Source organism: Numida meleagris, chromosome 4, assembly GCF_002078875.1.
Source record: "Numida meleagris isolate 19003 breed g44 Domestic line chromosome 4, NumMel1.0, whole genome shotgun sequence".
Lineage (NCBI taxonomy): Eukaryota > Metazoa > Chordata > Aves > Galliformes > Numididae > Numida > Numida meleagris.
Window position 1 is genome coordinate 33,426,868 of NC_034412.1, and position 23,310 is coordinate 33,450,177.

The 23,310-nt window shown below is 34.0% G+C and overlaps 1 long non-coding RNA gene across 1 annotated transcript; it reads right to left on the reverse strand.

Moving 5' to 3' along the window:
* Nucleotides 2,171–22,568, reverse strand: LOC110398890. Its single transcript, XR_002438725.1, has 3 exons — nucleotides 22,473–22,568; nucleotides 3,227–3,282; nucleotides 2,171–2,882 (listed from the first exon to the last, which is right to left on the reverse strand). It is a non-coding gene; the product is annotated as an uncharacterized LOC110398890 (long non-coding RNA).

Here is a 23,310-nt window from a genome sequence, read left to right on the forward strand (position 1 = left end):
ATTGACTTCAGTTTCTTTTGTTTCTAAACTGTATTAATGAAACAGACACTTACACAAATTTGGAAGTTCTTTGACTGTATTCCATGGGAGCAAGTATGGGCTGGGTGATCTGTAAGAGCCATAGGTTTTATTGTCTGACTTGGGCTGTAGGTAGAAGCTGAGAGCATACAAAGAATTGTCCTCTCTCCTCCTTTTCAGCTTTTTCACTTACCTTCTGCTATGCTCAGTAATGGCACAGGAAGGCTCTCTGACAATCCCAAACAAGCAAGGAGATGAAAGAGGCTGCAAAATTCTCTTAGGCTTTACAATGATATAAAACCAAGCAGACAAGACTAAAGAGAAAACAAGGACTATTCACGCAGGCATTGTGAATTCTGCAATGTAGTAGCGGAATTTTCTTGTTCAAAGACCATCTGAAGTGTTATACTTTCCTGCATCACCTACAGTATGTAAAAGTTCTTAGTACCCTTGGTAAGTCTTAACAAGCAAGTACATGAGGAAATGCCAGATCCCTCCAATGGGATACTGCATGGAAAATAACTGCTACTTTGATAATAATACTTTGCTTCAGGGGAAATATTTTCTTTCTTTCTTTTCTCAAGCAGGTGATCACAGCTCTTCAAGGTCAAAAAATAGGTTGAGAGTATTGCCAACTGCTAGAAGCCAGCAGTCAGCGTCAGCTCTGATTCCCCTGAGTCATCAACAATTCAGCTCCTCAAACAACACAGGGGAATGAGAACAAGCTTTAATAACTTGCTTTAGGTATTTACACTAGGCAGGAAACATCTATTTAGTTACTGACTGCAGCTGCCTTCCTTTAAGTCTAAACAGAGTAAAGGAAGAGAAAGGAGAAATTGAAAGATGTTCCTCTCAAGACAAAAAGTGAACAGGAGACTGAGGGCGGAAGAGAAACAGAAAGTAAAGCTGCATGTACAGCCTAGCTCCAACTCATGCTGCCAACTCAAAAGGTCGCTAAATCATGAATCAAGATCATCTCCGTGTTCTCCAAGAGTTTAAGAAACATATGTGTTTCAGTTGGTATCTAACAGCCACTCTTCTACAGTTTCTCATTAAGAAAGAATATGAGACAACGGTATCTTAAGAAGGAAGGTTGTCTTCATAACCAGTACATTTTGCTGAAGTCTGCTTTAGATTGCTATTTCATTATGCCTTGTTTGTAGTCTGTAGTTTTATTTAACTACAGGAGGAGGTCACCTGGCTTTCTGTCTTCATTACTGACAGTAATAAGCATTCACTTCATCAAAGAGTAAAATAATGTATGTGATGAACAATGAGTTTGTGCTAAAAATGCAACTCTCACTTGCTGTTTCTATATTATTACTTTCCTAAACTGCAAACATCATCAGTCATTGAAGACAAACTGCTGTGCTATGACAGAATATATATGCTTGCCTTACAGTCATGCTTTTCCTCTTTTATAATGGGACATTTTTCATAATGGAAATAGTAAATCTCAATGACTGGTTTCAGAAAATTTGGCATCAGACAAGTTCATATTTTATGCATTATTTTAAGAGTTGTTTTTCAGAAAAAAAAAAGGTATAGTAGATCAGACCTCAAGAAAATGATTCACTCATATCATAAAGATTCAGAAGCTATTTAGGTTGATTATTTTTATCATACAATTTGACATCATATACACCATGAAGCTGGTGAATTTCTCCATTGCTAAATTATAGATTTGAGGTAGTACATACCTACAAGTACATGGTTAAATCAAACCAGTGGTAAATAGGCCTTACATCTGCATGCTATTTCTTTATTTCAATGTTGAAGGAAGAGAAATTCAGTCATGGCAATCAATATTCATTTGTATATTGTCATACTAGCCTTGTCACCATCTTCCTTACCCATTTACTTAACCATCACATCACTGCAAATCTTTTTCTATTAAAAAAAAATAGAAGCAATTTATTTTGGAGTTTTTTACTGTCAAGTATCCTACTTAATTTCCCCAGACATATCCATAGCTTTTCTTGACCAGTAGACATTGAATTTGAACATGGAACTGAAATTATGTCATTGTTTCTTCTCACAATTATTTTCTATGTGGATATATATGATTATACATATATAATTATAATTATATATTATAAATAATATATTTTAGCCACAAAGTGAAATCAGAAATAATAACATAACAGGCAGGTATAATGGCCTCAAAAAAAATAAATAAATAAAAGGAAAACTGGTAGAATACATTCAACAGCTGCAGTTTGGAGAAGGGTAACATTAGTAATTGAAGGAAAAAAGAGGCAAAGCTACCATAGCAATGTTTATATAGTGCTATATTTTACATGTATCTGGCTCCTGTAACACAGCCACATCCTTAATTGGCTTTAGGTTTCTTACATAATTTATTAGGAGAGTTAAAACACTTCAAAACAGGATTAACAAGACTGAGTGCAGGGAGCTGCTGAACCTAACACATCAGTACACAAGGTAGTTTAAAAAGAATTTCTCTTCAAGTTATAAAGAGATACCCTCATAAACTTGAAGGTTGAATTCAGAGCTAGAGTTTGTCGAGCCAGACGTAGTCACATCACAGAGGATTTATTTCAAAGACTGTCTTTAAATAAATAAATAAAATTTGTTTTTAGTCTAACGATTTTACAGTTACTTAGACATAATTTGGAAATCACAGTTTAATTCTCTTCTCTAAGAGGATTTAAAAAATTTAACTTTTTCAAACAATGCACACAGTCCACATTAGGCACCAGGAGAGAGGTGATCTCAGCCCATCCTCCTCATCCTCCTGAAGACATTCCACTTTGTTTCAAGCCTTAGATGATTGCTCATCCAGGATCAATACTGTCAAGATCTGTAGTAGAGCGCTCATCAGAGAAAGTAGAATATTGTTTCTGTCAAAAAAAAAGCATATAATACATTTAGAAATAATTTTCACACAATAACATTGAACTAGGCTTTCCAAATATTAGCTTAACTAGTAGTAGTTAAGAAACAAAGAAAAATCAACAGAATTACTAACAAAAGTAATTACATTCTTGATAACAAAGTCAAATTAATAAGTTTAACTCCATATGATTATTGTATGATTATGGTACAGAGTTGTTTTTATAATATTCTATGGCAGTGTGGGAGAAGATCAATTAATTGCAGAAAAGCAAGTTAATAGTGCTTTAAGTACGGTACATCGTTCTACTTAAGGCTATACTTACATCCCAGCATTTCCAGTATTACTTACATGACAGTTCTCACTGAACAGCTGATTTCTTGTTTCCTATTAGTCAAGAGAAGCAGCTAGAAAAAATGATAAGGAATGAACACAGTACTGAATAGAAGAGAAACAGAAACCCAAAGAAAATTTTCACCTTGACAGTTCCACTGAATGTTTATTCTATGTGATATAAGTGAATATAGTAAAATCCAATTCAATTAGCTAGAGTTTTTTCATGAAGTTATATTTAAAGTGCAGTTAAAATTTGAGTCTATTAAGATAATTTGAAAAAAATTAGCTACTGGCTGCAAAAATTCAAGAAGCTGAAAATAAACAGAAAATATTAGAGTCATTATTCACTTCTTGAGTCAAAGCAAAAGTGGTAACTCATGTAAGCAGTGACTATACCCAAGCTAAAATGAAATGTGTACAAGAATAACCACAAAAATCAATTTTATTGTCAGTCCTGTATATTATTATCATTTTAGATATCTAACCCTCTCTAACGAATTTGTGAAAGCAATTCCAATAGCATAAACATGGATGAGAGATACAAAATGAGTACTAAACTGCCTGAGAAAAAAAATATTGAACACAATTTTCTACTTAGAAATTACATAAACATTCATAATTCCTTTATCTCTTTTTGCCAGGTAACAATGCAGACAAATCATTTAGAACCTGGTCATGAGATGTGGCCTCTGAACACATTTTTTAAACATTATTTGATATGTGCTGGTTAATAATAAAAACTTATCTTACTGTGAAAATGAAATCTGCTCTGGGATGAAATATTTATACGTTCAGTACTTCTGTCTGTGAAACTGTCAGTTCACGATCACTTGTTTATACCCCTTTGTAAAATGTCATTGACCAAATTCTTTCCTGCTTCACTTCAATAAATTCCTACTTGATGGAAATTCTTCTGCTGAAACGAACAGAAAATATTTGTCTACAGGTTTTTTTTTTTGTTTGGTTTTCTTTAATGTAAGCATGTCTTCTATTTAATCATAGGTTTGGATGAACACTGTATAATACGTCTTGTAATTGCATGAGGTGTACATCTTCAGTGAGAATCAGTTTTTGTTCAAAATAGCCACAATCTATCTTCAACCACAATTTTAAGAACAAATTTAATTTCAAATAGAAACATGTATTAAACTACTAACATCAAACAAACATCACTGCTACCTGTGAGGAACCAGAAGAAAATTCCCTTTTTGTCAGAAAACAAGCACAGGTCACATAAATGCATTGCTGGCTCTTATTAGTAAATTGCTAATGCTAAATACAAAATATAACAAGATGAAAAACTTCAAAGAATTTGTAGAATGATTTGCATTTTCAGCAATGTATATGTACCTCCTGACTATGACCTCTCTGTGGCAGATTTGAAATATTATCTTAAAGGTACTTTACATGACTGAAAAGCTCTAGAAAACAAAAAATAATTTGAAGAGAGAGCTCACACAGCCCCTCCTTTAAATCAGTAAATAAAACAGCAAAATAAACAGCAGGCAACCAAATCACTCATCGTCTTTATCACCAGAAGTGCAGAGGGAGCCTGAGGGATTACTGGTGATCACCTCAGGCTTGGCAGAACAGCAGGGAACTTCACCCAGTTTTCTGTTCAGCAGGAAAACTGTTTTGCAGTTTGACAACTTCCTTGCATACCTCAGAGCAAACTCTTCCACATCAAAATATCTGCAAGTGCTAGAAATCAAAGAGCAAAGGCAGCTCAGTGCTGACAGTGCACGCACAAAAATCCAAAAGCTTGGGCACTGTCATTTCTTCATTGTTTTTTTTTCTTTTTATAAACATCACCTACGTATACATACATACAGGCAGGTGTAGGATCACAGAACAACATTGTAAAAAGCACTTGGGTGATGTACAGCGATGTTTTTTTTTTGCGTAGAAACTGGCATCAAATATGACCTGCTGACAAGCTGAAGTTGCCCTTTGAAACAGAAAACATCCTAAGTCAATAACTTCACAGCTGAGGAACCCAAATCTTCCATTTCTTCCCTTTCTAGAACCACAGATACTAACAAATCAGCATCCTACCTACCTTCAGAACCGTTGCTTAAGACCTAATTTTGTAAGCCCTTGTTATCATTTTAGTTGTTCAAAATACAAAGAATAGCTTAAAGGAATTATATATGAATTTCTCTTTAGAGATTATAAGCAAGTGAATGATGCAAAAATGTTTTGTCTCTTTATTAAATCTCCTAAATTTAGCTTTACTGAGATAAAATATTCAAGGTGGAAAATAATCCTAATAATTTTTCATTGAATGGATATGAATGTAGAGAGGATGCTAATGCTCTATCCCCTATATTACTGAATATTACATATATGCTTTTTACATATATATATATATAACAAAATTATAACAAATGTTGTCATAAATACAGTCTTTGGCACCTGGAAAGAGTGACAAACTCCTTGTACAAATCTCTATGATCAGTTTTTAACTGGAAAAGTGAGAGAAGAAAGAAAAAGATAACCACGGTCAAGTGCTGTTAACCGATGTTTAAAGACTCAAGATACAAGACAAATGAAGATTTGAGAAAGTTTGAGTTTGTACTCCTTGCAGCAGTTCTGATTCTCAAACAGAAATAACTTTGCACTCTAATGGTTAATAAGCTGTGTTTAAAATCAGTAAATAGTTGAAAGAGGATAATTTTTAGGCACTGCTTATAAATGGAGAAAATAAAGGTCACATCCTAGGAAAAGTTAAAAGAGTTTTCAAAAAAAAATATGATTTATTAGTTTAAAATTGAAATGGAAGAATTAAATATGAAAATATAAAAACCAATACTGCATGACAAAATGAAAAAAATAGAAATATAGAAATCAGTGTAGGCATTCTATCTTAAATTCCAGTTCTTTTGCCTTCATTGGACAGAATGTTAGGTTTAATTTTGCATTTTCTTGTTTAAGATGTTTTTGTTACCATTTTGTGTGCTAAACTGGGAATTTTATGTTAAATTATTGTTTTGTATGAAAATTTTTTCAGCAAATTCCAAGGTAGTACGAACTTCCAGAAATTTATATCAGCATATTTAAACATACCAGGAGTACAGGCAACACAAAAGTAACAGCCTTCTCTCTAGAAGCCTCTGTTCCACCATGCTGTGCATCGTAAAGTGAAGCCAAACTGCGTAAGCTTAATGGAGAGGAAAGATGACCATGTGCTAAGCCTTTCCTCTTTCTCAGCATGTTACTATCAGCAGTTCTCATGTAAGAAGAAACTGAAGTCTATGCTGTAAGATGAGCTTAGTCATACCTCTATGTGACATAGTTCTGTGAATAATTTATGTATCAGACACAGATCTCGGAGATGTTAATCTTTCATGGAGAAACAGCCAGAGCCCAGACAGAGACTGCAATCATTATATCACAATCTGTGTGGTGCAGCTGCCTTCCTGAAACCACAGAAAGCAAGGGAAGGAGTTGGCATTGCTGCCAATATTTTCCTGGCAAGGGAAGGTGAAGAGGGCAGAGAGCTGTACTTAGGCAAATGGTTTCACCCGGTTTTGGCTTAAGATCTGTGCAATCTGCTTGCTTCCTGTAGGTCTTTGTTCACAGTACAGTTAGATGCTGTGATACCTATTCTCTTCCATTGCAATGAACCAAGTAGGTACAATAAGTCACAGAAAGGTAGTTAACATCAGCTGTCAGCTTCACACCAAATGAATAGAGCTACAATTGGCATTGATGTTTTGTCTGGCCATAGAACTTATTAAGGAAACTTTCTAGCTTTTCTGGACTTTGATCTAAAATGGAAATCAGACCTACAGTAATTTTGTGAATAAGTAACATTCAAAAATGAATATTCCTCATTTATTATTCTTGTTGTTTTTCCTTCTTCTATCGAGGACAGTTTTAATCAGCTAATAATTTTTATAAAGTGGAAGAACTTCCAAGGCTTGAGGAACGGTGGAAAATACAATACATGTCACTAGGTACGGGAAGGATTTTCAGGTAGCAAGTAACCTAAAAATCAGTAATAGCTCAATGCTACCTAATACTCCTATTAAGTTAGTGATGCTATATAATTATCTGAATATTTAATAGCACATCACATGAGTCATCTTCCCAGGAAATATTTTCCATGGTTACATGCCATGCAGCAAAAAGCACATAATTAGTATGCAATAAGGGCACGATTCCTAAGTTGCAATGCTTTAGTATTGCACACAAATAGAGTCATTAGACCCCTGGCCTTGAAAAAGAAAAGAGAACAAATAAGTCTTCAATTATTCTTAAACATTAATTTCTGGGTTAATAGATTATACTGAGTGTTTTTATGATACAAGGAGGTTATAGCTGTAATAATTTAGATTAAAAAACAAGAAATTATGACAGAGATATTCAAAATTATGACAATTAGGTGATCATTCTTTACTGCAAAAATATAATCGAAAAGTGAGGAAAAAGCTTGAAATTATGACAAATGAGGAGAAGAAGATCAAATATGAAAATAAATGAATAGAGAAAGTAATTAAATAGGGTGACAGAATGAACGTTCTAGCTTAATGAAGTACAACAAACTTGCAATCATCTTCTCTTACGTACAAGAGCACCTTGATTTATGTTATCAAAACAGTGCCATATTTTTGTACTCCAGTTCAGAAATACAATGTCACGGGAAAGTGACTTTTATAAAGCAGGAATAAGGAAGGGGCAAGAAGACCTTTTACTTAACTATCACTGTTCTTTTCTTTAAATTTAAAAAAACCCTCATCCTTATTTACAGAAACACATCTGTGAAGGGATAGATAGACCTCGAAGTCTGTGCCCATCTGGGCATTATCAGAAATAGAACTGGAAGCTATATAATTAAAACATTCTTAATCAGACACTTTCTTAGTGAAATTTGAGGACTTCTTCTGGAACACACATCAGCTAATCCTTACAAAGAACAGGTTGGAAAAAAAGATCTAAAAATCACATTACACTCTCACTGTCAGTGAATATTTGGGAAAATGATTAGGAAAATATTCTAAATCTTGCTATTATAATCAATGCAGAGATTAATTTATTACAGTTTATACCAGTAACAAGATTATTCGTGGCAATCTAATGGGTTACAACCTTGTCAAGAGACCATATAAACTACCAGTTGGGTCGGTAGTGAGTACTCACTTTAGTCTTGAGAAGAAAAGTGAATGTAGCAAACCTCTACTATTAAGAAGTACACTACAAATCTATACATCTTTACAATTTGTAGAAGTAACATGAAAATATTTTCTGTAGGAGAGAAATACGCATATTTTTAACTACAATTAAAACTATATGCCTATCAATAAAGTAATAACATACTGTCTGACTTCATTTTGAGGGTAGGTGCTGGTATTTTTTTTGTCTATTGTTCATATAATTCTCAAGGTAAAAATTTAGACATTTTCCTAGCTTCTCTAAATTCGCAATGTCAGAATTATCATGAGGGTTGTGAAGCATATTACAACTCTTTGTTACTTGTACTAAGTTTATAAGAGAGAAAAAAGAACTTGTGTTAAGACAGTACCTTCTTATACATGTGAAAAAAAAAAAAACACTGGAAAAGGGAAGTCAGTTGTTAATTATCCAGACTAAGGTGTTTATTGTAATTGTTTGGAGTCCCAATGTTAATTTGTCCTGAACTGTTTCCATATCCAGTCACCAATGACTTGACCTTAGACTCCTGCAATAGTTTAACATCTCAAACACCTTTTATAGATTTGCATTCATTTAACTGGGCTTTAATATAGCTCCAAATGAGGGTTCATTTTATTTATATGAGCACACAACAATTTTCCCATCCTCCTTGGGTAACTTCAAAGACCTAGAATTTGCATTTTTGATGAAAAATACAGGAACATAGCAAAAAAGAAGTGTTTTTTTTTTTTTTAACTCTCCCTAGAATTTATGTAAATATGTATTTCCACTTAGTTATTCACTGAGCATCTTGGGAAAGACAGAGAGTCTATTAACTTTTAGAAAATCAGATATTCTTCCCTTTATGTCTTCAGAATCACGTAGTTGAAAAACACCTCAAAGTTAGCTGCAGGCTAGTAAGACTATACATAGTTTGTCTTTGTTCACAGTAAAAAGGAATAAGCAAGCAAGAAAAAAAGTCTACCAAAGCAGTTCTTGTTTACTTGTTTAATGGAAAAAAAAAATACTGGAGTTAAAACAACAGTCTTTAAAGACAGACCAACTAATTCAATAGTAACAAAATTTATGAGTGAAAAAAGGAAAACAGAAACCACACACACAGAAAAGAAAGACACCTTTACTCTAAGGTACAACTACTCAGAGTGGGAATGCACTTTTAAAATATTTATTTTATATCTGGGGAATAGTCAATCAAACAAAAACATATTCAGTAGGACCCATTTGCTCTCTACAAGAAATACTATGCTGTCTTTTTTTCTTGCCAATCGCATTATTGTTGTGTCAGAGATGATCATATCAAAAGTAAAATTCAATCTCATGCAGTGAAAGAAAGCTTTATGTAAGTAGATCATAAAATTGATTTCTATGAATAAATCACCCATTAAAAATGAGAAAGCAATTCTACGCTCACCTGGGCACAGGCACACATCATCTACCTACCTGCCTGTATTTATTTTTACAGAACTGTTAATAAATGTTGCTACAACAAACAAATCATTGCATTTAGTTGCAGAATTTTTAAACAGATATACTACTTTCAGGCACATCTTATCATGGACTCCTCTTTTCCCAAGAGTTAATTTATTATATAGAATATGATTTTAAAAAATATGAAAATATTTTATTTTATAATATATATAAAATATATGTATTTAAATATATATATATTATTTTATGTTTTCTTCAGTAGTGTTTACTCAATATTATTTAATTACTATCTTCAAATTTGTGCTGAATCCTGTTGGAAAGGCAAAACAAAAAAATACTACTGCATACATGTCACTTATAGTCAATTTGTGCCCTTTTTTGTGATTTGTAAATTATACAGAACCTTGTCATAGCATTGTGTGTGGAAGAGACCCACAAGGATCGCTGAATCCAACTCTTGGTTGGACAAGACCACCCAAAACTCAAACCTTATTTCTGAGCGCATTGTCCAAACGCTTCTTGACTTCCAGCATCTCTCAGTGCTGTGACCACTGCCCTGGGAAACCTGTTCCAGAGCCCTGTCACTCTCTCTGTGAAGAAACTGTTCTAAGTATCCAATGTGACCTTCCCTTAACAGTCAACAACTGAAGAAAAGAAAACATAAAATAGCAGGACTGGAATTACTGTTCTCTGGATAAACATATTATTAAAAGAAAGAAAAAGTAGTAAAGTATAATATTGTTCAAAAATGAACATTTTGGAGGGTGGGAGGAAAAGCATGCATTTGAGCACTATGGTAGCATCGGAACATTTCATTTGTGTTTTCTGTAATTTGTAAATGATTTGTAAATGATTTGTAAATGCCATACTTTTTAAGCATATAAATGAATATATGAAATACATGAATTTGAACAGTAAAATATCACATACATTAGAATAAAATCAATCAAAAACATATCTGAAATAACACTACTGAAAGTAATCCAGCAACACTGAGATTAAATATATGAATCTTTCATGTAATGAAAATATTTAAAGCTGTATTGTCTCTGAAATATTTTGACAATATATATATATTTTTTAAACTGTAATTGTCTGGCTGACAGAAATTATATTTTACTTTGCTATATATAAAAAAAAAAAAAAAAAACCAAACATTAAAAAGCCCTGAAATATTACCATGTTGGTGACCCTGCTTTAATGTTTTATGTTATAAACGAAGGATTTTTTTTAAGTTCCTCTGTAGGCAGAGAGGTGGAAATGACTGGTAGAAGAGCAAACTAACTTTACCTCCTACCTAGCTTGCAATGTGCTTAAGAATATGACAGAAATAGCATTCCATTTGGACATACAGAAGGATAAACTGATGACACAACGGAAGGATGACCATTCTTTCACGTAAAGAGAGAGAAACTTCAAATACGCTTTTCAGAACAATTGGTCATAATGATGGAGCATTGTTTATGGATATTTTTCCATCCTGTAATGGAAAATTAAAAACTCTGAATGGAGATCAAGTACAACAAGTCTGCAGGACTATGAATTCTTGACAAGAAATTTGTATGCAAACAGGTAGAAGGAGCAGTGGAGGAAGATGAAACAGAGCAATTATGCAGAATTTTAGCAGCATACTTGAACATATTTGAAAGACAGGTAAAAGCCATTAAGTCTAGAAAGGCAATTTCAACTCTGAAGACATAAAATGATCATGGTTTGGCTGTGAGTTTTCAAGTGTGAACAAAGAAGAATATATCATCTTGAAACAGCTGTGTGAAATAAATCAGCAAGATTTATGCACTCATATCAATGCACAGGACCAGTCAAAGATAAAACTGAGATATTGGGCTTGAGTGGCTAGGAAATACCCATGACTTTTCAGAAGGAGGTGGGAAGGAGGAGAAGGCATGAGTGTAAAGCTCAGGTTCTCTACCCTGCCACTATAAGTCTTGATTGATTGATTGCTATTGTACCAATGTTTCTGAAGTACATAAATTAACAATCTCTGTTGTTGCAAGTTTCCATACATTATTTTAATTACAGAAGGAGAAATAGTAAATTAGGACAGATGTGACAAAAATCTACTGATGGTAGCAAAAAAAACCAAGCATCTGGAAATTTTAGTTCCCCACTCTTGAAATTTATTTTTTTTATTTTAAGAAATAAAGAATAGTATAGATAAACAAATCTCAAATTAGCGTTGCTCAGGTTTTGTAGTAGTTGCAATTATTCTTTTGTTGTTGTTGTTTGGCATCTCAAAGTACATCTCGTTTGTGGTATCTTGTATTCTGTAATGTCATTTTCTCTTCTTCAGGCATACAGTATCACAGAATGAATCGAGTTGGAAAGGACTTCTATAGATCATCTATTCCTTGCATAAGAATTCATTGCTTTATAACACAGACATTTTAATGACATCTAGGAAGCTAGATAAATAAGGAAAACGAATTTACTGTTTATCAGTGACAAATCTACCCCTTTGGAGTTTACATTAATAGCATAACATTTAACTAACTGAACACTTGGAAGCCTCGTGGAGATAGCTGAGAGGATTTTTGCTTACTACCCCTTAGAAATTATGAAGCAGAAGTCAGTTCCTTCCAATACACAAACACTACCCTCGTGCTAAGTGCCAAAAATCAAATATATGTTGTGAATTTCACACACATTCAGAGTGCCAGCACAGAGTTAAAACTAGGTAAATCTTGCTTAATTACTCTAAATAAAGATTTAAACAAGGTGTTTAAGTCCTGTCTGCTCCAAGTGCTGGACTTGGCAAAGGATTAATGCATCACTACTAATACTGAAAGTGGTTCTGCAGTACTGATTGAACAAGCTCACTAATGATGCGGAAAAGCTACACTTGCCAAAAATTATGCAGAGTACCAAATTCAAGGTATCTAATATGGATATATGTACCCTGGCAGGCAGACACAAGCACATTCTGCCTGTGTTCTAAGCAAACCAGATGCCAGCCTTCTCAAAATCAAAAACAATTAGTCTCGGTTAGCATGACGTTGAGCTAAAGAGCTGAAAGTTGAGACTAGAAGCAACTTTTAAGCATCTTAGTGGGAAGATTTTTTTTCTAACCTGTCCCTGTTGCCAGTCTTCCTCTCACCATTTTATTGGAGAAAAGAGTTTGGATCCAGATTTCTAAATTGAAGTGATGGCCCTGCTCATTAGGTTACAGGAATTCAATGGAAATGACACAGTCTTGTCAGTTCAGATAAACACTTACGTTCTTTAAGAGAGAATCACAGCCTTTTTCTCTCTATTTAGTATGTTTACTGAAATCTATAAACAGATTGTCTGATAATTAATTTTTCAAAGCTGGTTCTGGGGCCAAACAATGCATCAGAAATCATGTTTCCTCTATTAATCAACACAGTTTAACTTGGAAGGAGTTAAAGACTAATCATTCTTCAAAATTATAAAAGTCAACCAAAACTTGGTCGTAAGGTCCCTAAGTCATTCTGCAAAATGTGACCTATCTATTTACCAGCACATATAAGAGACAAATGAAATGCTCATAACACAGACAAAATCCAGGCAAATCTGAGGATAGCAGAGGTATCCATATATGTTGTAAGTTTTTTTCTTCCAATAAAATAACAAATACAGTAAATAGTCTGAAATAGTCACCAGCTCCCTGGTGGTAGATATGCTTAGCTGATAAATTATTTTCACCGGGACAATTATGCACCAAACACCTGTTGTTTCACCCATTATATTATGATTTACTTGAGAGAACATGAAAACAGTTTGTGTGCTTCGGTACACAGACCACCCCTACTTGAAAAGAGGAAGAAAAATATTGCTTTATTCCTCTGAAGATCTTCACATTTCAAATATGCATGAAAACAAGACAAAGTAAGTACTGGAGATTTGTTCCAGTAAACCATTTCAAATGCAAAGATATATTGTAATTATTTCATTTAATGTATTACGAGTGCATTCACAGAATGTAGATCTTACACAGTAACTGTAAAAAAAAAAAAATCTTTCTATATGTATTCTAGATTTCGTTCTGAATTTTTAATTGCCCAGCTAAGTGTGCCAAAGGAAATCATAAGATTCCTTTTATATTTCAGAAAATAGAATCTGGCTATTTATCAGAGGTAGCTGATTAAAAGATTAATGAGCCCTACTGCATCAGAGGAAAGGAACAATTCAAGGAGTATGTCAGACTGTTTCAACATGACTGTGGACTGCAGGAACTGTAAATGGTGCCAGATAAAGAATAGTGCTATACAAGAACAGTTCTTTTCTAGACGTTTTCAGTAATTATATATTCACGAAAAATATCAACATGAGGCTACCATGGCAGCTGCAAACTTATTATTATTTTAAATCTCTGTTCTGAGTGAATTATCTATTTGTGGGCTGCACAGATTAGATTATATCACTGATACTGCAATTAAGTCTATGTGTGTTTTATTTAAAACACATGTATTCCCTTGCACTCAAAGCACTGTGTGTACATAAGGAACAAAATGAACATAAGTATGGATAAGATTGGATCTTTTCATTTTTTTGAAAAGTACTTTTTAAGACTTTTTTAAAAACAGCAAAAGATACAAAACAAAAGGAAAGAATATGGCAAAAAATATGTATTTTCGTCTTCCTTTGTACCACAGGACCAACATAAACCAGATGGATCTGTCTTAAGGCTTTAGAAAGTTAAAAAAAAAAAAAAAAGAAAGAAAAAGAAAACAGAATTAAAAAAAAATTTCCTTTGTGAATTTCAAGATGTTTCTCAGCTAACTTAATAGCTTTTATTTTTTCCTGTTTCACTGACAGCGATTTCAGCACATCTGAGTCTTTCTCCTTGACTAATTTTGATTCATATGGTAAATTCTTTGTTTTTCACAAATACTTCTGCTGTTTTAGATATGAATTCCCTTCAGGGGAAGGACTACTCTCAGGTGATTGTCATTTGTTTTGTGAGTCATTCTTGATGTGATGTCCTTCAAACCAAAGTAGATTAAAGAACATAAATTGATTGAAGCTTATTAACATGCATGTTGCCACTTGTCATCTGCTTTGTTATCATAACTGCTCTAAAGAGTCCCTAGTTGTGGTATTTTTTTTAATGTTAGGCTTTCTTCCAGTTTAATTCTTATTTTCTATTTTCTCTAGCTCAAAAATATAATTTTTTATAGATTATTATCTATATAATTTATATGATATAGTATATCATATATACATTATATCTGAAAAACCTATTACATAACAAATTTATTGCTTAATTTTCTTGAGATACTTTTGAGTTTATGGCATTTTCTGCATTTTATCTTCTAATATCAATGGACCATTTTAAATTACATTTCTTCAATTTTATTTATTTGCTCCATAGTTATTACTACTTAGTAATACAGATTAAATCTTTTGGGAAGTTTTTTTCTGTTCTTTTTTTTTTTTTTAAACGTTCCTAATTTTTTCCACACAATTTAAATCTATAATGAAGAAAATTGTGATTCAAAAATATAGATTAATTCTACTTCAACATGTAGGTCTCTCTGAATGTAAAGCCTCCTCTTTACTTCCATGGCAACAACAATAAAGAACAGAATAACACTAGAAAAAGATGAAGCACATTCTCAGCTACAAAATGCTACTTTTCAACATAGTCACAACCATTAGCAACACATTCTGACCAGCAGTGAACAAGAGCCTGCATGACGAACAATAGGCTGCATGCCATGCTTGTAAATATCTGTACAGGCAGAGGAGGGGATTCACTGTCACTGATGACACTGCTGAAATGCTCCACCCACCATCTCACTGCTCACATCCACTGCTTGGTCTCCAGCAATGTTCAGTAAGTGTTGTTGAATGTCAATGTGTGCTTTTTTCCACATAGAGGAATTCATTGGCACACCATTGCTTCATACACACTTCCTTGTCAGATGCCATTTTGTCAGACTGCTCCTTCATTGCCAGCTGTCATACTGAAACAACGTGCAACGGCGTGTTAGTGGGAAGGTTCAACCTCTACTGCCATACCACCAACATCTGCCTCTAAAGTCATGAGCCAACATAATAAAATAGCAGGCATTCCTTTCAGAACAGTCATCATACCTAACATATGTGTTGAATATGTGTGTTTAAATATGTTAATTAATGTGACTTAAATTAAGTATATTATTGTCACAATACAGACTAGCTAGAATGTACTGAAAGAATAATTAAAACAGGTCCTTTGAAATTTGGACATCAGAATTTGTTTTATATAAAATGCTCATGTGTGGGTTGCAATGGCTGCTTATTAAGCAATAGCTACTCATTAGTACTTGATACTGCTACGCAAAAATAGCTATTGCGCCTGCGTGCACGCGCATCTAAATGAAACCGGAAGCTCCGAAAGTCGGGAAAGTACAGATGTGGTCAAAGAAGGATGTAGAAGATGGAAGAACCAACCAGAAGGAGGGCAGGCAGCCCATGACACGGAGCCTCATGCACGGTGCATGACCGAGGCTGTGATTGGACAGAAGTTATGAAACCAACGCGTGTCGCTGGTTTAACTAATTCTATTGATAGGCTATGTTGTAAAAAGGAAAATCAAGTATCATGCATTCTTAATTGTTCCAGAAACTTAATTCCTCCTCTAGATGTAAGACTATGTATAGGTATCAGTACATGAGAAAAGACAAAATACAGAAGTATTAGCTAAAAGTTTGTCATTTGACATGTATATATATGTGTAGATTATATATACATACACACCACAAAGCAGCCAATGGCAATCATCCAAAAGAAAATATCCTCTAGGATTCAGAAAACCTGATTCAATTCTTGTGATGTAAATGTAGGGATGTAAAATGAAATCTAATAATGCCAGGAGAATAACAGCACTGTAAAAATTAGTATTAGATCAAGATGTTACTCAGAATTGATTATATCTTCTGAGAATGTTTTAGTCTTGCGACCATAAGTCTCTTTTCAACAGCTAATATCAATTAGAATTAGAGCAGAATGGAAGCCAGCAGAGGTGAACTTAAAAGCAGGGAAGTAGAGAAAAGTAGCGAAGAACAGAGAAGGTGAAGATTTTATCTCATTTAAAGGCTTTCTATACAAACTCTTCCTCATTTCTGCCCCAAGAAAAAGGTTTATACATGTTTTTTTTCTATTAGTTTCACTGTAGGTTATTTAATGGTGATTAATAAGATGCCACCATTTTGATGAAATTGATGTGGAGGCCATTTTAGTGGGAGTAAATGACTGTAACACAAACATAGTTTATGGATTGTCGTCAACGTAAGTATGAAGACAATGTTAATCTCTTCATGGTTGCTAACAACTAACTCTTCCTAGTTATTGTTATCTGTATAAGAAATTGTTTACTAGACCTGATAAATTAACTAAATATCATATCTGCCAACGACAGCTTTTGCATTTGAGTGTTATCCCACACAATCCAATTTAGCCATATTACAAACTGAATTGTCAGTCCAGCTTTATCATAACTAGTTACTAAGAAGAGCACAAGAAAACAGACCTGGAAGCTGCAAAATGAAAGTTCTTGTTCTTTTAACATAGTAAAGTGTTCTATACCTATAATAAATTATTTTGGAGTTATATTTAAAGCAATAATAAGTCAACTTCCCAGGCTTAGCAAAATATTTTAAATCTTGTTTAGATGATCTCCAATAAAAGATTTAAATATTAACAAGCTGCTCTTCTCATTCCCAACCTGACTAATGTTACCAAGCAAAAAATCATTAGCTATTAAAAAAAAAAATTGATTAAAAAAAATAAAGATCATCATGCAACTTGATCATCGTGCAACTACATCATTCATTTCAGATACTCTTAAAGTGACAGCATTCAACCTTGCAAGTGCATAATGTGGCAGTTAAGCATCATCAAGGGAAGAAAAACACCACCAGAAATAGTTTCAGAAATAGAGCCTATTCTAGAAGATAAGAAACTCATACGCCTTGTGAATTATAAAAAAATATCTCTAGTTACCAGGTAAATGTTTTTTCTTCCAACCAGATTTTGCATACAGATTGTCTTTGCTATTAGAATGCTAAGTGATTTAAGTAGCACCATCCACTTTCCACACATAGGATGATAAAAGATTATCATCTCAGTCACTAACAAGACTTTTTATGTAAAAAATGCTGAATCTTTTAGAGCAGCTTGAATCATTATTCTCCTAAACTCCAGATGGCTACCTTCCCATTACTATATTTTCCTTTATCACTCTATTATGCTACAGCACATACTGTCAGATAATGACTATTTATCTTTTTCTTTTTTTTTTTTTTCCCAACTTAGATTTGTATGATTTCAACCACTCTTCCTTATAAAACCTAAATCAACGTCACATGAAGGAATAGTTAATCTACTGGTTAATCTTTGTAAAGTAATCTAATTAGAAACAAACGAAAAGACTAATCGAGACTTTTTCTTAAAAAGTTTAAACAATACATTTTTTTTATATTTTTCTCCATGCAAACAGTAGAATATTCTTCTGACATCTGTTTTCTCTAACACTATTGTTAACACATTACTAGGTTTTATATTATTTTCCTCAAATAAAATTGTTAAATGGGTTACAGTGTATAGTATACCTTATCAGATTTTGTATTATTTTGGATCAGAAACAAAGGCAACCACAGAAAGCATGCAAACTATACTATTTTAGAGTAAGATACCCTCATTCACCAACATCCATCTCCCACAAAGACATTGTACTCCATCAATTAATGTGCTGCTACAGTTTCTCTCCACCACAAAGAACAGGGACTACAGAGCACTTCTTTGAAAAAAAAATAAATAAATAAATTATAGAGGAAAGTCTTGCAGTACTATGTAATAGCACCACCTGGTGACTTCAGTCTTGATGATAGAGAAAATACCAGTCTACATTATTACCTGCATAGATGTCTCTTTCTCAAGTGTTCATCCCAACAATCTTTGTTTTAATCAAAGCAGCTAATCTTCACTTATATTTTATTGCCAAATATAAACAAGAAATTCAGAATATTGTAAAAATCAGACAAGTGTTCAAAATAAAGGGTGTATTCTCATCTCAGCAACCTCTACAAGCATGTGCCTAGGGACAACAAGACCTTTAGCAATAAAATGGATACTTACGCTTAATGCTATGGCATTTTCTTCACTTGATCTTTAAACAGAATTCAGTTGATTTATCTGACATAAATTAAGTATACTAAAGAGGAGATCAGTAAATAAAAATACATCAAGGCAATCACCAAGCTTCTCCTTATTCCCCTGTGTTCCTTCAAGTGCCTGGAACTCTGGGATATGTCCTTGAATGACTTAACTTGCAAACTGTGTCTAGAATTTTAAGAAGGCTCAAATGAGAGGAAGACCTGATTTAGTGCACAAGAGCTTGGCCTTATGTCTAAAGAAATGAGATGTTATAGGTTAAGTTCAGCAAGATGAGTAGATTTAAAATGTCATTATAACTTATCTGTATTGCAGTCGCACCTTCACAGCCAAGCCAAAGACCAGGACATATTGTGCTAGGGTAGCACCAACTATTAGTAAGAGACAAACCGCGTCCAAATTACCTTATTATGTAGAGCTTTAATATATTTAAAATCCAGTCACATATACTTCCTATCTCCTACAGATACATAGTATCAAATGTATCTGTAATGCACTGTTTCTGTTTCTTTAAAATAAAACATTAAAAAAAATAAGATTTAGAATTCATCTTTACAAGACAGTAATGTTGAAAATAAATTTATGTCATTAGTAAATGAGAATTATTCACTACATTAAGTTCTGTGATATGCAGAACAGAGGAGCAGAATTTCTAAATGACCTTGAACCTTTAGCTGCCAAAAGACACAAAATATGCTTGAAAGTATAAGTAATTTTTTAAAGTAAAAAGTGATGTATGAAAATAATATCAAGATAACATCGGGTTCAAACAACAGATACATTTGTTTTTCTTTATATAAAGGAACAGTTATATAGGACAAAACATACTTCCAATTAGGCAAACCCAAAACTTCACTTTTAACGTCTTGATAGTTTTCAGAAGCAAGGTTTTGGTCCAAGACAAATTCTCTTTAAAATATTGGAAAGGGCCAAGAGGGAAAAAATCAACACAGGATAAAAGACTAATTTAATTTTTTGTGGGCAGCTTTTCTAGTAACAACTAGTACAATTCTACAAAACAATAGTGCTCACAGAAATAAAACCTGAGCATAGTAAAAGGAATACTGAACAAAGAAATTATACTCATATACTAAAAAATATTAATATCGTAGATACATAGAAAGGCTCCAGTTGTAAGGGACCTTAAAGATCACCTAGTTACTTCTCCCCTGCTGTGGGCAGAGCTGCCACTCACCAGAGATCAGGCTGCCCAGGGCCCAATCCAACCCAGCCTTGAACACCTCAAGGTATGGGACACCCACATCTGCTCTGGGCAGCCTGTGCCAGCATCTCACCACCCTCTGTGCAAAAAAATTTCCACCTAACATCTATAGTAAATCTCCCTTCTTTTAGATTAAAACCATTCCCTTCTTGTTTTACCACTGTCTGCCCATGTTTAAAATCAGTCTCCCTCCTGTCTATAAGCTCCCCTCATGTACTGGTAGGCTGCAATGAGATCTTCCCAGAAGCTTTTCTCCAAGTTGAACAAACCCAGCTCTCAACCTTTCTTCATTAGAGAGGTATTACAGCTGTACTTCTGTACACTTTCTAATATCTCTTTGTGATGGTTCATAATTATTAATCAGACAGAAAAGAAAATATATCTGTAGGTATATTAAATACACAAACCCTGTTCCGAAAATAATATCTCCTAATTTGTTATGTTGGCCCATGACACAATCTTCCACTGGCTTGTCAAAGATGATTTTTACATGTTAGCAACAACTAAAAAGACAATAATGTGACAGATTTCTGAGGTTTGCAGAGAATAAACATATTGAGCTTTCTTGAATCTTGATCATCCTATATACAGGTTGAAGAGGCTTAAGTCTTTTGTTTTGTGTAGTGTTTCACTCTTTTGTTATAGCTTTTTTTGGTTAGTTGTGGTTTATTTTTCTACTTTTAAAAATGACTCCTGGTGTGGTGGGTTTTTTTCCTTTTTTTTTTCTAGTGTGTTTGTTTTGCACAGAATAGAGAGCTTATGAAAATAGAGAAACTATAAATACACAACTAACTCATTTTTCAAATGAATCTAAGAAATATTTACTGACATTTTAGATATTCAAGAATGCATTCTGCCACATCTCTCTGTGTCCTGCTGTAAGAATGCATGTTTCTTCTTAACCCTGTGACATTCTGGGCATCCTGATATGGTTATCTTGAATGTTACTCACTACACACCTAGGCAACAGAATCACACCTTGATATAGAGCTGCTTGGCTTAAGGAACATTTTTACCCAAATTCTTGTAAGTTACATTTCCTCAGACTGAACAGAAGTAGAAAAATGAGTGTATCAGCTGCAGTAACATGAAATGTTTCCATTAATGGGAACAGATCATCGATGGAGTAAGCTGTCATTGCTCCAGTGAATTCAGCGAAACTTCAACAAAATGCACTACTAAAAATCTGCCAGGGATGTCTATTGATTTATTATTTACTCTCTACAGAAATAAGAATTAGGGAAAAAAAGTAGGATCTCTCAGCTTGTGTGATTCTAACATTCAGAAAAAGTGAGCAACTTTTTTTGTCTGCTTTTAGGCAAAATCTCTTGGTATATTACATAACAAAGCTTTAAGGTGCACGGGAAAATCAGCCTGAAAACATCTGGCATTACTAACACACTAGTACTAGTACACACTAACAGCAGGAATGGCTTGTCATGTCAAAACATTAACAATCTACGACTCTTTTCAGAGCAACGAAAATGAGGAATGTAACATGACAACCTTGAAAACAGTGGAACCTACATAACCTGCGCCACCTACTCCCTTCACAAACATGAGGAGCAGCAACTACCATGGATGCAATATGTACTGTAATCATGTAATTAATACTCACATATCCAACTTCCACTTTATAATTCATACTGTGAAAACAGAAGGAATAAACTATTGACAGAAAACAATACTGTACAGCATTAAACTCCATATTGACCACAAAACATGATGGAACATAGACCTGAGGATCTTCTACTGCTTAAGGCAAGAGTTATTAGCTTTGGCACACAGCTATATTGGTTTGGGATCAGATTATTTTGTTTCCTAAATCTATTCTTTGTCACATTTAACAATGGTCTAGTTTGGAAGTCATCATATCTGAAGTTCCAGCTTCTGCAGATAAATAACAGTACTACAAAATTGAAGGGGCTGAAGCGGACCTCTGGAGATCATTGAGTTCAACCTCCCTGCTAAAGCAGGCCCCCTCGAGTAGGCTGTTCAGGAAAGCATCCAGGCAGGTCTTGAGTATCTCCACAGATGGAGATTCTACAACCTCTCTGAGAAGCCTGTTCTAGTGCTCTCTCACCCTCACAGCAAATAAGTTTTTCCTCATGTTCATATGGAACCTCCTATATATCAGTTAGTTTCCATTGCCCCTTGTCCTGTCACTGGACACCACTGAAAAGTGCCTGGCCCCATCCAGTTGACTTGCACATTTCAGATATTTATAAGCATTGATAAGATCCTCTAAATCTTCTCCAGGCTGAACAGTCCCAGGGCTCTCATGTTTTCCTCATATGGGAGATGCTTCAGGTCTCTTACCTTTGTTGCCCTGCACTGGACTCTCTCCAGCAGTTCTCTGTCTATCTTGAATGGAAGAGAACAGAACTGGACACAGTACCCCAGATGAGGCCACACTAGGGCAGAGCAGAGGTGAACAATAACCTCCCTCAATCTTCTTTGTATTTTATTTAAAAAATAAATTATGAATATTAATATAAATAATAGATTGACCAGTATTATCAGATTAAATAAAAGGCAGCAAGTGCTACTCTTTCCTTTAATGAACAGTATGAAATAATGAAAAGATGCTAAGGACTGCTTAACTCCCACTGACTACAAATGTACAGATTCTGTATTAATACTTACATAGTCAATATATTTTGAATGGATAGAAATATTCAACAAGGAAAATCACATTTACCTTCTTCTATGGCTTTCACCCTGTTCCAGAGAGGGCACAGCTGGTGCAAATAGCACCTGTCAAATATAGAAAATTAAAATTATTTTTAGAAGTAATTTTAAAAGAGAGCTTGTGTTGATTTAATTGAGTGTTACTGATGAAATCAAGAAGATATAACACTGTTGGATTTTCATGTCAGATTAGATAAGTTCATGAGTGTCTCAGAGAAGGTGTACAGGGTTCTGGTTTCATTCTCTGCAACAGTCTTGTGTTGTGCCAACTACCTGCACTGTGGAACTTAGACTAAGGGCTTCAGCTCAGCTTTCTTTTTTCTTTAAGAGATTGTCATGTTTTATGATTTTCGGTTATTGGTACTCCACATCATAACAACATGTAGTGAATGTACCTGGTTCTCAGAAGAGAAGGACTACTACATTCCCCACAGCACTTTGCTCCTCTGTTACCATTTTCCAGCCG